This window comes from Peromyscus maniculatus, chromosome X (assembly GCF_049852395.1).
Source record: "Peromyscus maniculatus bairdii isolate BWxNUB_F1_BW_parent chromosome X, HU_Pman_BW_mat_3.1, whole genome shotgun sequence".
Lineage (NCBI taxonomy): Eukaryota > Metazoa > Chordata > Mammalia > Rodentia > Cricetidae > Peromyscus > Peromyscus maniculatus.
In genome coordinates, this window is record NC_134875.1 from 123,756,698 (window position 1) to 123,771,267 (window position 14,570).

The 14,570-nt window shown below is 46.1% G+C and overlaps 3 pseudogenes; 1 reads left to right on the top strand and 2 right to left on the bottom strand.

Moving 5' to 3' along the window:
- Positions 1-4,033: 4,033 nt before the first annotated feature.
- Positions 4,034-4,794, bottom strand: LOC121825624 (small ribosomal subunit protein eS24 pseudogene; annotated as a pseudogene).
- A 124-nt stretch (positions 4,795-4,918) lies between these two features.
- LOC102907074 (enhancer of rudimentary homolog pseudogene) lies at positions 4,919-5,230 on the bottom strand (annotated as a pseudogene).
- A 6,776-nt stretch (positions 5,231-12,006) lies between these two features.
- The window catches only part of LOC107402995 (transferrin receptor protein 1 pseudogene), a 36,314-nt pseudogene continuing 33,750 nt past the window's right edge, over positions 12,007-14,570 (top strand).

A 14,570-nucleotide genomic window follows, 5' to 3' on the forward strand; every position in this document is an offset into this window, starting at 1 on the left:
AGAGAAGTCCTGTCTCGAAAAATCAAAATAAAATTATATTCATGCTAGGCCTGGTGGATTCTGGAGGACAAGTACAGCTCTGCCCCATATCTCTAGACCTGGGGTGGCTGGAAGAATTTCACCCATGAGCCCATCCTGCCAGGCAGTCAGGCACCATTATGGCGAGTGAGTGCAGGGTGGCAAAATGGGAGAGAGAGACAGAGAGAAATAGAGAGACAGAGACACAGAGACAGAGAATGATTTATGTGCTGGGGAGAGAGGCAGATTTGAAGAGATGAGGGAGGTGAGGAACAGGTTGAGGTAGATGCTCTGTTTATCAACCAGGGTCTGTGTTGATGTCAGTGGCTCCTGTTACCACCCAGGGCCCTGTGGACACCTGGTGTCTGGGCCACTAACTATGACCAAATTGATGTCTAAGGGATGTGCCCCCATGGGGGCCATGCCAATCCAGGATTACTGTGCTGCCACCCCAGACCATGGTGATGTCCAGCCCAGACTGCTGCCAGGGGCCACGTCTGGGTCCGTAGCTCTTCTGTGGCTGGGCTCTGAGTTGTCATCATGGCTCCTGTTACCACTGAGGGCCATGCAGAGACCAGTGGTCCAGGCCAACACCTGAGACCATATTTGTCTTAGAGGGCCAAGCTGCCACCAGGGCCATACAAACCCGGGTGGCCCATACTGCCACCTGGGGCCATGGTGTCATCTGGTCCCAAACTGTGCCTGTAGGTCATGTCTAGGTCTGTGTCAAAGTCTGTGGCTCCTGTTTCCATCAAATGTAGCAGGAATCTTAGAAGGTCTTATCAAACCTGTGGCCAGTTATTGGAGTGAATGCTGGTAGATCAGATGCAGAACAAGCCACAGTTATCCTCACCTTGCCAATTCCTCAGCTGGTCCTGTTTCCTCAGACTGGAAGCCTCTGAGTCCAGAATGAATCTCAGCTGAACTGTGCTGCTCCAAAGCCTGAAAGCTTAACCAGCCAAATGCTTCTAGTTTCTGGTCCTCATGCCTTATATATCTTTCTGCTTTCTGCCTCACTCCCTGGGATTAAAGGCGTGAGTCACCATGCTTGGCTGTATCCTTGAACAGATGGATTTCTGCCTCTGGAATGCTAGGATTAAAGGTGTGTGCTACCACTGCCTATCCTTTATGTTTAATATTGTGGCTGCTCTGTCTCTGACCCCAGATAAGTTTATTAGGGTGCACAATATTTCGGGGAACATAATACCATCTCAATCAAAGGCTGAGTGGATTTCTGGGCTGCCACCTAGGGGCACGTTGGCATTTGGGAGCCATGCCACCACTTGGGCCATGCTGAGCTGGGCAATCTACAATGCCAACAAGGGCCACAATGACATCCTGGCTCAGGCTCTTGCCAAGGAACATGTCTGGGTCTGTGGTCCTATGACAGCCTGAGTCTGTGCTGATGATGTCTGTGGCCTGGGTTGCCACCAAAGGCCACACTGATGCCCAGTTTCTGGGCCTCCACCTATGGCCTTCTTGGTACCTGAGGGCTGTGCTGCTGCCAGACCCATAAAGACCTGAGTAACATGTGCTGCCACCTGGGGCCAGGGCATTGTACAGACCTGAGCTGCAGCTGGGGCCACGTCTGGGTCCGTGGTCCTGCTGCAGACAGGACCTGCGCTGATGGCCAAGGCTCCTGTCACCATTGAAGGCAGTACAGATGCCAGGGATCTGGGCCCACACCCAAAGCCATGTGGAGTTCAAGGGCCACACTGCCATTGGGTCCATGGCGAACTAAGTGACCTGCACTACAACCAGGACCTGGTGACATCTGAGCATGGGCTGCTACCAAGGACCTTGTCTAGGTCCATGGTCCAAGCACAGCTAGGATCTATATTGATGTCCATGGCCCAGTAATGCCATATATGGCCACTAAGGGCCACATGGACACCAGGGGCCTGGGCTGTCACCTAGGGCCAGGTTAGTGTCCGAGGGTTGAGCCTTTGCCAGGACCATGCTGATCTGAGTAGCCTGTGCTGACACCCAGGGACATGGTGTCATCCAGGCCTGGAATGCTGCTGGGGTCATGTCTGGGTCTGTGGCCCTGCTGCAGCCACAGTCCGTATTGATGTCCATGGCTACTGTTACCACTGAAAGCAGTGAGGATAGGGCTGCACAGAGTTGGTCCTGCCCCTCACTGTCTGCGGTACTAGGGAGAACTGGCCCTGCCCCTCATCAACTGTAGCACAGGGAAGAGTGGGCATGGCGTCTCACCAGGGCAGCACAGTAGTGCTGACCTTGTCGGTGTGGGTACAGGTGAGCCAGGCATGTAGGCATGAGAGCAGGAGAGCTGCCCCAGCCCCCTACCTACCTCCTATGCCATGGGATGGCAAGGGTAAGGGAAATATGTCTTCCCTCCAACTCCTTGCCACCTGCAACAGGTGGGAGAGCTTACCTCAGGGACATGAGAATGGAAGAGCTGGTCCTGCCCCTCACCAAATGCAGCAATCCAGAGAGGGCGCCCTGCACCTCGCCTGGGCAAAATGGTAGAGCTGGCCCTGGTGGTTTGAGTGCAGGTGAGCTGGACCAAGGGTGTGAGAGCCGGAGAAGTGGCCTTGCTCTTGCTCCTTGCTGCCTGCTGCATTGGGTGAACTAGCCAGAGCAGTCCTGGAGAGCTCCCTCCCCTTAGTGGTGATGATGAGGGAAAGCTGACAGGCTGACCACCCAGGTCCAGAACCAGGACAAGGTAGCCCACCCCAACACCCACCTCATCTGTTAACTTCTAGAGCATGTGAAGGAACCAGACCTGTAGATCCAAAACTGCAGGATCTCCATGACACAGGGCAACAACAGGATATCCAAGAGGAGTCCCAGTGAGGGCCCAGCATTGATGATGTAGCAGAAACCAGAGGCCCTGAACCAGACCAATAAACACTGGCCAGTAAAGATGTATGGACTAAAGGGTATACTGTGTGACTCACTGGACCACACTACAGCTTCCATGCTGAGATTTTATTTGTTTTGTTTGTTTGTTTTGCTTTTTGGTTTTTTTGGTTTTACTTTTAAATTTTGTTTTTTGGGGGCAGGTTGCAAAGGCATAGGGCTGAAGCGAGGGGACAGGGAGATGAATGGGATCAGGGTGCATGATGTGAAATCCACAAAGAATCAACACAAAGTTTCTAAAAATTACATTCAGTTATCTATTACATGTGTTGGGGTAGGCATGTGGAGGATCAGAAGATAATTTTGGAGAGCCAGTTCACTTCTTCCACCATATGAGTCCTGGGGACTGAACTCAGGTTGCTAGGCTTGGCAACAAACCCCATTACCTACTGAGCTTCTTGCCAACGCTGCTTTGTTCTTTAAGATTTGTTTTAAAAGATTTTTAGAGATGATTTATACTTGACTGTGCCATGATGAATCAGTACTGGTTTGCCTGAAATACAGATGAATAAAATACAGATCTAACCTTTAAAATCAGACAGTTCATGCTGAGGACTATGAGTTCTGAATGTGAAGGTTGCCATTGATGAGGACAGGAAATAAAAACTGGTCAGGCAGTTTTAGGCCAGGGCCCTGGCAAACATTCTTGTCTTTGTCCTTGGCCAGAAGCTATGGCCTTGCTTCTGTCCTGGGCAGAGGCCAGACATTCCAAATGTGTTTGGGGGCTCTGGCTTCTGGCCTGCTTTCTCCTCATGTGTCTTCCTTTGCATAGCTGCCTAGAAGCTGTACTTGATGTGACCCAATCTCCAGTGCAGACACCCATCCTTTTTGGTGAACAGCTTTGGAATTTGATCTCTCTGGGTTTTCAGAGATGGATTGCATATGTTATAATGTTAGGAGTGACACTATTAATCTTGGGACCTTGTATATGCAACTGCTCTCTTTATGTTACCTCCTCTTGTTTATAGTTGAGCTACACTCCCGTGGTTTGGCTGCACTCTTACTCTATCTGTACAGCTGTTTTCGATTCCACCTCCAAGGCCCAAACCTTCCTATGTCCTAGTTGGAGCCCATCTCCTTCAAAGTTGGGGCCTGAACTTAAAAAAATTTTTTTTCACTTGGAAATTTTTCATTTATTTGTCTGCTTAGAAATTTGCACCATCACAGCTGATGAAGTCACGACAGAATATTCCTTTGGCTTTTTGCCTTTTGCCTTTGCAGTTCCCATTTGCAGGCCTTCCTCATTCTGTTCTCATGTTCCTTTCACTGTTTTCCTGAGGTCTTTTTTTTTCTCTCATAAAGGTCATGTCATGCAGGTCTGTGTTTAAGCTCCTTTTTTGCATAAACAAAGGAAAACACATCATGCAAAAGCCAGTCATCTTGCCACCACCAAAATGATTTCTGAATCCAAATACAAAGATGACGTCTGATGTGGCTATTTTGGCTATCTTTTCCTAAATTTCTGTCTTTGGTACTGTTGCCTCCCCAGGGTGACAGACATCAGTGATCATTTGTTTCCTCTGAACTAGACAGTCATGAACTTCCTAGTCTGGATGCTTACTGTGTCATTCTTGATGTCAAGGGTCCTTAAAAACTGCCAAGGGGCCTCAATTCTTTTTTTTTTTTATAGAACATTTTTTTATTTCTTACTAAGACTTTCCCAGAGGACATAACTAAGCTCGTCACCATCCCTGCCCCCCACAAAGTGTTAGTGCACTCACTGCTGTAAAGCAGATACGAACAGTTTCCAGGACTGGAACCAACCTTAACTGGCAAAGAACACTTTCTCTCTGAATTATCATAAAAATGTTTAAGTTAAAAAAAAGAAAAGAAAGGAAAGAAACAAAGGGGCAATGGTGGTTTCAGAATGAAAAGATCACTCACGATCATGTCATAATTCAATCTTGGCTCTAGTTTAACAAAACAGAAACAGGATAACTACCATACAAAATGTTCACTACAGCATGCTGTATGCACCTGTTCCCACCCCCAGCCCCTAATGCTTCCAACTCAACTACTTCCCAGCCTTTTGGGCCTGTCGAGGAAGGAGCACATAGATCTTCTCTTTGATCCAGTCTTTGTTATAACGCTGGTACGTCTGTGTATCAGCTCGGTCAACAAGACAGCTGGGATCTGCCAGATCATCGATAAAGTCAAACAACTGACTGATATCGTATGTGATGGAGGGGCTGTTGGGATTCATTCTCTTCAGATGTTCTTCATACATTTTACAAACATCTTCCGTGCACTCATTCACAGACTCATAGCGTAAGTCCTGCCTTCTGACCTCTTGGTGGGGCTGTACCAGCAAAATGGTGTGAGACATCATGTCAAATGCTTTGCTGCAGCCGCCGCTAACACTGCTGCCACTGCACATGAGCCCTGGGGCCTCAATTCTTGATGTGGGAGGATGTTATAAGAATTTGATTTTGGGGCCGGGCGGTGGTGGCGCACGCCTTTAATCCCAGCACTCGGGAGGCAGAGGCAGGCGGATCTCTGTGAGTTCGAGGCCAGCCTGGGCTACCAAGTGAGATCCAGGAAAGGCGCAAAGCTACACAAGAGAAACCCTGTCTCGGAAAACCAAAAAAAAAAAAAAAAAAAAAAAAAAAAAAAAAAAAAAAAAAGAATTTGATTTTGGATGATTCTGAGGATGGATCCCTCTCCCATGATCTGCTTTGGTCACACTTCCTGTTTCCCTGGTAACACTAGAAAGGGAAGCTTCATAATTTCCCTTTAGGATTTAAAATACCATATGAAAAGATGGAAGTGTCAAGGTTTTGCTGAGGCTCATTCAGGGGAAGTTATTTTCTCCTGGCCAAAGGAATGGAATCTGAGTTTCACCTCTGACCCTGGGACCCAGAGACAGGACATTTTGATTTGCTCCAAAGATTAGAATATTACATGCTATTGTCTCCTCCCTTAGAGTTACTCCAACTAAGTTTGTCAATCACCTGGCCAGGAGACCATGCCTCAAGAAAGCTGGTTCACAAAAGGGCATGCTAAGGAGATGGAAAGAACAGTTATTCCCTTAATGAAGTGACATACGTATACTTCCCAGAAGCCCCCCCTCCAATGTAGTTGCTCACAGAGCTTCTGCTTAAAGCACCGCTAAGCCTCCTTAGCTTAAAAAGAGTAACTTTCCCTCCTATCTATCTCTTTTTTGGATACTGGCCAAAAGCCTAAGCATCTTTTCCTGACACTGGATTTTTCTCACTTGCTCTCTGAAATTCCTTTACCTGCCATGCTTTTTACATGCCAGCTTTCTCAAACCCTGACTCTCCTTTCACTTGGCAGCTGGCAAAATTACAGATCCCCTGCCTTGTTGCATTTCTTTTAAACTCTAATAAAATGGTCCTTGAGCTTCCTTCTCAGTCTGTTTTAAAATTCTTTTTATTAAGGAGACTAAGAATCCAAATGGGAACCGCAATTTCCCCAGTAACACTGTATTAAGTAAAACTGTGATGAAACCTTTTTTGTGCTTTCCTTGTGTTAACTACTCTTTGGCTATAGAGTGTTGGCCATAGCCCTTTATGAAGTACCAGAAAGGTAGCACCCCCTTTCCCACCCCTAGACTTAAAACAGGTCTTCTGTGGTTCCTAACTGCACCTAAATGTGATGTAGTCCTGCCTTCCTCCGCTGAGCTCTTCATATACCCCTTTGCATCTCAGTGGTCAAAGAGCTCTCTCTACACATGTGAATGTACAGACAGATAAGTGAAAATGACCTAGTTAGCTCACTTGGTAGAAGAATAAATGGAAAAATACGTGTGGATCCAAAGCTTTTGTGTGCTCCAGCCAGGCATCTAAGTTCGGAGATCTAAAACGTTCCAGTGAAACAGTGTCTTGGCTGAAATCTACAGCACCAATGTTAGCAGGTTCCCTTCTCTCCAGGCAGCTCCACAGGTGAACTGGCGCTACTTCCTAGGTCTCTGGGTCTCTAGAGCAGCAGCTTGGTGCTTTCTGGCTTCAGTCTTCACATTTGTCTAGTAAGGGTCATGTCTCCTGCCTGAAAACTATTCCTATGGTGGCAGCAGAGATAGTCTGGTCCAAGCAAATGGAAGCATGGGAAAGAATGATTCTAGATGAGATGGAATGCTAATTGGTTCCCACTTGGGATGATTTCCTACCCGATTTGTGCAGCACTGGTGGCAGTGTCTGAGCGTATGTGTGCATGTGGAGTAGACCCTGGGACTAGACTGGGTTGGATTTGAGAAAATGGGGTAAAGGGATGCAAAATGAACAGGGAGGGATATTAACTGGTGAAAAGGACTTGGGGAGGAGACTGCTTCCTAGCACCAACAATCCCCTCTGCTGGCTCCCGAATAGTTGTCTTGCTCTCTTGAGATGCCATTTAGGCACTTATGGACACCTGAACCAAGGAGTGGCAAGTCGCAGTGCCCAAAGACCTGAGAGTTCCCGACTTCCCTCATGCCCCAATTCCTCTGCCTGTATATAGGGAAATGGAGTCCATGACCCTGCAAATGTCACAATCATCAAACCCCAAAATGTTCTGCTCTTCTTGATACCTCCTCTTAGAACCAGAATGCAGAGCTGCTTTAGTCCAGGGGTTTCAGTTCGGAGGTTTCCGGGCGACAGCTCCAGATTAACTCCCACTGCCGCAGTACCAAGAGGGGCCTGGAGCCTTGGCCCTGCTGGCCAGCCATTCTGGGCTTCCCATTCTGCCCATTCCTTCTGGGCCTAGTGAAACCAGCTAGTTCCGCAAGAGTGACCGCGGGAGAGGACTCTGAAATTAACACGCGGGAGGGCTCGAAGGGGCAGGGGAGGGAATGGCCAGGGGAAAGCCCCAGAGACACAAAATGGAGAAGGGGGCCAAGAGAGGGGGACTAGAAACGGAAGGTCGCGAAGTGAACGGCAGGGGGCGCCAGAGACCGCTCGAGGCCAAGGCCAAACTCCGCAGCGGCGAGGGCGTAGCCAAGCAGTCCGCAGTCCCAGGGAGGGGCTTCCTCCCCAGCTTATCCTGCAGTTGTGGCAACAGTTCTGCTTGCCTAAGCACCACGACCAGGATCTGTGTTTGCTACGTGGAATAACCTTCTGTTCCTTTTCGCATCTCTTAACAACATCTCCGTTTTCTTTTCTATCCTCGTCTTCTCTTGATAAATGTAGATAGACGACAGATATTAATTGGTGATAGATAATTGAAAGATATTTAAACATACTTGTATTTGTAAAAGAAGAAACTTGAATTTCAAGCATTGTGTGGAAAATTTTGGACTAAGAAATTAAGGAAACCCACAGATAGTCTCTCTAAAATGTTATGAAACCATTAAAAATATTACCAACAATTTATAACATCACAGGATGATTATTTTAAAATACTATTAAAGAAAAAACTGCAGGGGAAAAATGTCGGGTGATGGTGGCGCACACCTTTAATCCTAGCACTCCGGAGGCAGAGGCAGGTGGATCTATTGAGTTCAAGGCCAGCCTGGTCTACTGAGTGAGTTAAAGAATAGGCAGGACATCACAGAGAAACCCTGTCTGGAACCCCACCCCCCAAATGGGGTGGGGAATGCAGAGTACACACAAATATCCGTGTAAAAATGCCATCTACACAAAAAAAAGTGATGGCAATCAACATGGTAGCTTATTTCTATAATCCTGTAACTAGGGAGACTGAGGCAGGAGAATCACAAATTCCTGGCCAGCCTGGGCTATGTAATGAGTTCTAGGCTGACCTGGGCTACAGAGAATCAAACAATAATAAAATCAAACAATAATAAAAAGGGAAGACAATAAAAACTTTCCCCAGATATTAATCATTTTTGTAGGTGTTAAAGTACTTTTCCCTATCTTTGAAACTGCTAGAGTGTGGATAAACTCACACTCAAATGAAATATGAACCTCCCTTTGTTTACAAATAAAACTATGCCAGCTACATGTTGGATTGTGGTAGGGGCAGGGCTTGAGGAAGGCATGAGGTTTCCTCATGAAACCTTGGCTGTCAAGGAGACACATCTGTTTTCTTTTTGCTTCTACCCAAGCATTCCTTCTTTTTACCAGGAACGTCCACCTCTCAGCCCCCACACCAAACCTGAAAGTCCTAGGCCTCTTGCTCGACTATTAACATTTCTCTGCTGAAAATAGTTAAGAATTTCTCAATTATCTAATAAACTGACCAAGTCTTTTCACACCTGGCACTAGAAGCACAGACACTTAGGTTCCAATTTACAGCTTCCTAATAACTACAATTTTCCGCACACATGAAGCACTCGAATGTATCAGACAGATGAGGCAGCTTTCCACTCCCCAGTACTCCTCCCCTGGCTGGTGGTGATCAGGGAAGTCCATGGTTCCTAATGGGGAGCTTCGGAGCACCTGTGCAGTGAGACTTCAGTGCGATAAATAGAACTTTCTTAAAGAGACACAGTTGATATGTGCCAGGTACAATTTGGTCTTCAATACATCAGGGCACTGAGGCAAGAATGGGGGCACTTCCTGTCGTCCCAGTTACTCAGGAAGATGAGTTAGTAGGGCCAATCTGGGCTACACTGTGAGATCATATCACACACGTGTATGTGTAACACTCCCTCCCCAACCAAATAAGTGCTGTGGAACAATCTTTGTACACTCTAAATATGTATTGCTCTCATTATTAATAAAAAGCTGATTGGCCAATGACTAGGCAGAATTTTCTGGTCAGAGAGAATGCTGGGAAGAAGAGCAGAGTCAGAGGAATCACCAGTGAGACACAGGGAGGAAACAGGAGGTGCAAGATGAAAGAGAGGTAATTCCATGTGACAGAATGTAGATGAATATAAATGGTTAATTTAAGTTGTAAGAGCTAATTAGTAATAAGCCTGAGCTGTTGGCTGATCATTTATAATTAATATTAAGTTTCCATGTGGTTATTTGGGAACTAGCTGGCGAGAAAGAAAACTCTGCCTACAAATAAGCACCAATAACTTTTAGGCATCTCCCAAGGTAGTCCCTAAAGATAATTTTTCCCTTGATTCTATATGGGTGAGGGTTGAACCAAGGGAGGAATCTGCTTCCAGACACTCCCCACAAAGGTGCAGAAGGAAAAACCTCAGCAGACATCACCATGTGGAGGAAACTTTGGCGTCTTCCATCCAAATGTGGAGGAGCACTCTGTCTTGGTCCTTTTGCCTGAATGAGTTACAGAAAGAGTGGTCTCTCTCTGTGCAAGGAACTTGATGCACAGCTCTGGTTTCAGCTGGGCTGGGGCCTAAGTCTGTTGAAGCTGCTGAATGAATTTGTCCTTCTCTCCACCCCTACCAGCCTGGTTGGCCTGGGGCCAGAGGGGATCTGTCATCAAGATACTGGAGGAGTGGAGATGGGAAGTGGAGCCACCGTGATTCATTCCTGTTCCTCTTCTCAGAAAAGTACTGACCTCTATTGTTCTCTGTATCTGGCACGTCTTTTCTCTTCCAACTTGTCACTATGACTTGACTGAGTAGGGGGATGAGTCAGGATCTGGAAGTGACTCAGGCATGGAAGGGTGTGGGTGGAGCAGTCTACATTACTTCCTGTTCTTGTGCCAAGCTACAGTGCACAAGTAAGACTTAATGCCTTCCACCACTACACATGTCTAGAAGGAGGCATCAAGGGAACCCAGAAATGGCATTTGTCATCTCCTCTACTTCCTGAAACTATCTGTGGCTGTTATTTTTGCTGTGTGTCCTAGGCCACCCTGACACCCAGCTCCATTGCCCTAATATCCAGAAGGATTTCTCTCTCATCTCACCCATGTTGTTCTTTAAAATCTCATCCAGAATCCATTAGAATGGGAAATATGTACTTTAGAACCAAGAACATATGACATTTCCCTAATTGTCAAATTAGAGATGGCAATTTGAGACCCATATATTAAACTGAAGGAATCTAGCATCTGGTCATTGTTTTACCCTCCTCACTCTGTTTCTTTATCATTTTTAATATGGTCCTTAATTTTAATTACATCCATGGGTTCCCTATCCATGATTCAACCAACTATGGAGTGAAAATTTTTTGGTTTTGTTTTTTTATGAGATACGGTCTCACTGTATACCTCCTGCTGTTATGGAACTTGCTATGTAGACCAGACTGGCCTTGAACTCACAACAATCTACCTGCCTCTGCCATCTGAGTTTTGGGATGCTCCACCTGGCCCAGCAAAAAAATTGTAATATCTGCACTGAATATGTACAACCTTTGCCCCCTTATCATTCCCTATTACTGGACAGTACTTGCATTGTGTCAGGTATCACATACAATCCAAAAATTATTTAAAGTATATGAGAGGATATACGTAGGCCACAGTAAGTATTACAACATTTCTTATAAGGGATTTGAGCATCTCAGGATTTGGGAATCCATAGGGGCTCCTAGAACCCATTCTGTATGGACTGTAACCCTAGGCTTTAGGATTCAAATCAGCATCAGTATGCTGTTTTACACGGTGAGTTTTTGATCATGTGTTGACATTTGTGCTTTTTATTTTATTATATTTTATAACATTTCTTTATTGGAAATTCTTTGGGAATTTCATATCATGCACCCCAATTCCACTCATTTCCCAGTCCCTCCATATCTGTCCTTCACCCTTGCAGCATGCCCCCTCAAAAGAAAATTTTAAAAAAATTAAAACCAGACCCAAACATACAAACAAAAAAAACCCTTCACTCCTCTTTCCTTTCCAAGTCTCCAACACCTCTTCATTCCTATTAATGTCATTGGGAGCCACGGTGTGTCACACAGTAGACCTTTCTGTCCTATCAGCTTTACTTGCAAATGTTCATTGCAATGAATCATTTGTCTGGTTCAAGGCCTCTGGTTTCTGGCATACCATCATCACTGGACCCTCACTGAAACTCCTCTCGGACATCCTGAAGCCACCCCAAGTCATGGATGTCCTGTGGGTATCATTCAGCAGGACCAGTCCCTTCACATGCTCCAGCAGGTCACAGATGGGGTAAATGTTAGGGTGGGCCAACTCAAGGCCCTGGATGTGGGCCTGGGTGGTAGTTGAGCTGGTCAGTCGTGGCTGCTGGGGACACCCGCTTCAGGCGAGCAGCTGAGCCAGCTCTCCTATGCCTATGTCATCAGGGCCAGCTCTCAAATGTCCCTAGTGAGGAGTGGGACCATGCCTGGGCCTGGGCTGCCACCTGTGGCCATGTTGGTGTCCAAGATTCCTACCACCGCCGCCGCTGGAGCCACTCAGATCTGGGTGTCCTGTGCTGTCTCACTGGGTCATGATGATGTCCAGGCCTGAGCTGCTGCCAAGAACCATGTCTGGGTCCATGGCCCTGCAGCAGCCAGGATTTGTGTTGATGTCCATGACCTCTGATACCATCAAAGGCCATGCAGATGCCTGGGGTCTGGGCCACCACCTGGGGCCATGTTGGTGTCTGGGGGTCAGGCAGCCACTGGCACAATGCCAATCTAAATGGCCTGCACTGCCACCTGGGGCCTTGGTGACATCCAGGCCTGACTGCTGCCAAGGACTATGCCTGGGTCTGTGGTCCTGCTGCAGCTGGGATCTATGTTGATGTCTGTGGCCAGTGCTACCACAGGGGACCAGAGGAACCATGTGAGATGAAGTTTGAAGGCCATTCTAAGCCAGCCTTGCCCTTCACTGGCCCTGGAAAGCTGGCCCTGCCTCTTGCTGGACACTGTAGCAGTAGAGTTGGCCCCAATGACCTGGGCATGGGTGAGCTTACATTTGTAGTTTTTAAACCATTTTGTTGTATTTATGTGTCCATGTGTCTCTGTGTGTATGTGTCTGTGGGAGTGCAGGTGCATATGTGTGGGAAAGTGTGCAGAAGACGGCATCTGATCCCTTGGAGTTGGAGTTTAGGGCTTTGTGAGCTGTCCAAAGTGGGTGGTGGGATCTAACTAAACTCTAGTTCTCATGACTGAGCAGCAAGTATTCTCAAGTGCTGAGCCATCTCTCCAGCCCCTGACCTTTGGATTTTATAAGTGGATTAAGAGTTCTATAAACTGTAGTTAAGCTAAGCCTACTTCAAGCTTCACTGCCAAGTCTAGCAGTGTCCAATAGAAATTTATCATGAGCCATGTAGTTAAATTTTTCATATATCCACTACAAAAAGTAAAATGACAAGAAACAAATTAAATTAATCATGTATTATGGTTAACCCAATATATTTTAAATCATATCAGCTCGACATTTTAACAATATTTTAAAATTTTGAGAGGCAGGACTGTGTAGACCAGACTGGTCTCAAACTTGCAATCTTCCTGCCTCAGCCTGCCAAGTACTGGGGATATAGGAGTGTATCACCACATATTGTATTTTAATATAAAAATACTAATGAGATCTTTGTACAGTCTTTTTTTAATTTTTTAAAATTTTTTATTTTTTATTTTTCATTTTTTCGAGACAGAGTTTCTCTGTATAGTTTTGGTGCCTGTCCTGGATCTTGCTCTGTAGACCAGACTGGCCTCGAACTCACAGAGATCTGCCTGGCTCTGCCTCCCGAGTGATGGGATTAAGGTGTGTGCCGCCGCTGCCGCCGCCGCCGCCGCCACCACCACCACCACCACCAGGCACATTCTTTTTTCATAATAAAATTTTGACATTCATCATGTATCATATACCTTAGTTCTTGTGGCTACTGACTACGAATTGGATAGCGTATGAATTTTCTATTCTTCTGTAAGCAAGCTGAGGATTTCTCCACTAAGTTAATTTTGAAATTGGCATATCATTTCACTTCTATCCACAGAGTAATTTATTTTATATGCATTGTACAGTGTATTGAAAAAAAGTTAAAAGTGTTCACGAAGTATGACATTAAAAAAAGCAAGCACAGAAAACTATGAAAACAGGGTCTTAAAGGGATATTTGCACCAGGCGGTGGTGGCACACGCCTTTAATCCCAGCACTTGGGAGGCAGGCAGATCTCTGTGAGACCTCTGTGCTCGGATTAAAGGCATGTGCCACCACCCCCAGGTTATTATTACTTAATGTGTGTATTTTACCTGAATATATGTATAAGTGCTATGTGCTTACTTAGTGCCTGCAGAAGCCAGAGGAGGAATTAAAGGCATGCACACCACTACTTGGCTAATAGGTTACTTTTTAATTTAAATATTTTTTTCTAATATTTTTTCAGGGTTTCCCTGAGTAGGCAGCTCTGGCTGTCCTGGAACTAGCTCTGTTGACTGGGCTAGCCTTGAACTCAGAGATACACCTGCCTCTGCCTCCTGAGTGTTCGGATTAAAAGTGTGCACCATCATACCTGGCCTTAAAATTTTATTTTTAAAAATATTTTATTTTTATGTGTATGGGTGGTTTGCCTCCATGTATGTCTGTGTGCTATGTGCATTCTGGTGCTCACAGAGACCAAGAGAAGACTTAAGATCCCATGGAACTGGAATTTTAGCCAGTTGTTAGCCACCATGTGGGTTCTCTGGATAAGCAGTCAATACTCTTAATTACTAAGCCATCTCTCCAGCCGCTATTTTTAAATTAGAATTTTTTATTTATGTGTATATGCTTGTCTGTATGTGTACCACTTGTGTTCAGTGCCCACAGAGGCCAGAAGAGGGAGTGAGATTTCCTAGAAACAGAAATATAGGCAGTTGTGAGCCCACCTGATGAGGGCACTGGGAACCACGCCTGAATTCCTTACAAGAGCTCACTTCCAGAAAAAGAATCATCTCAGTTCCTGCCACATACCTGCC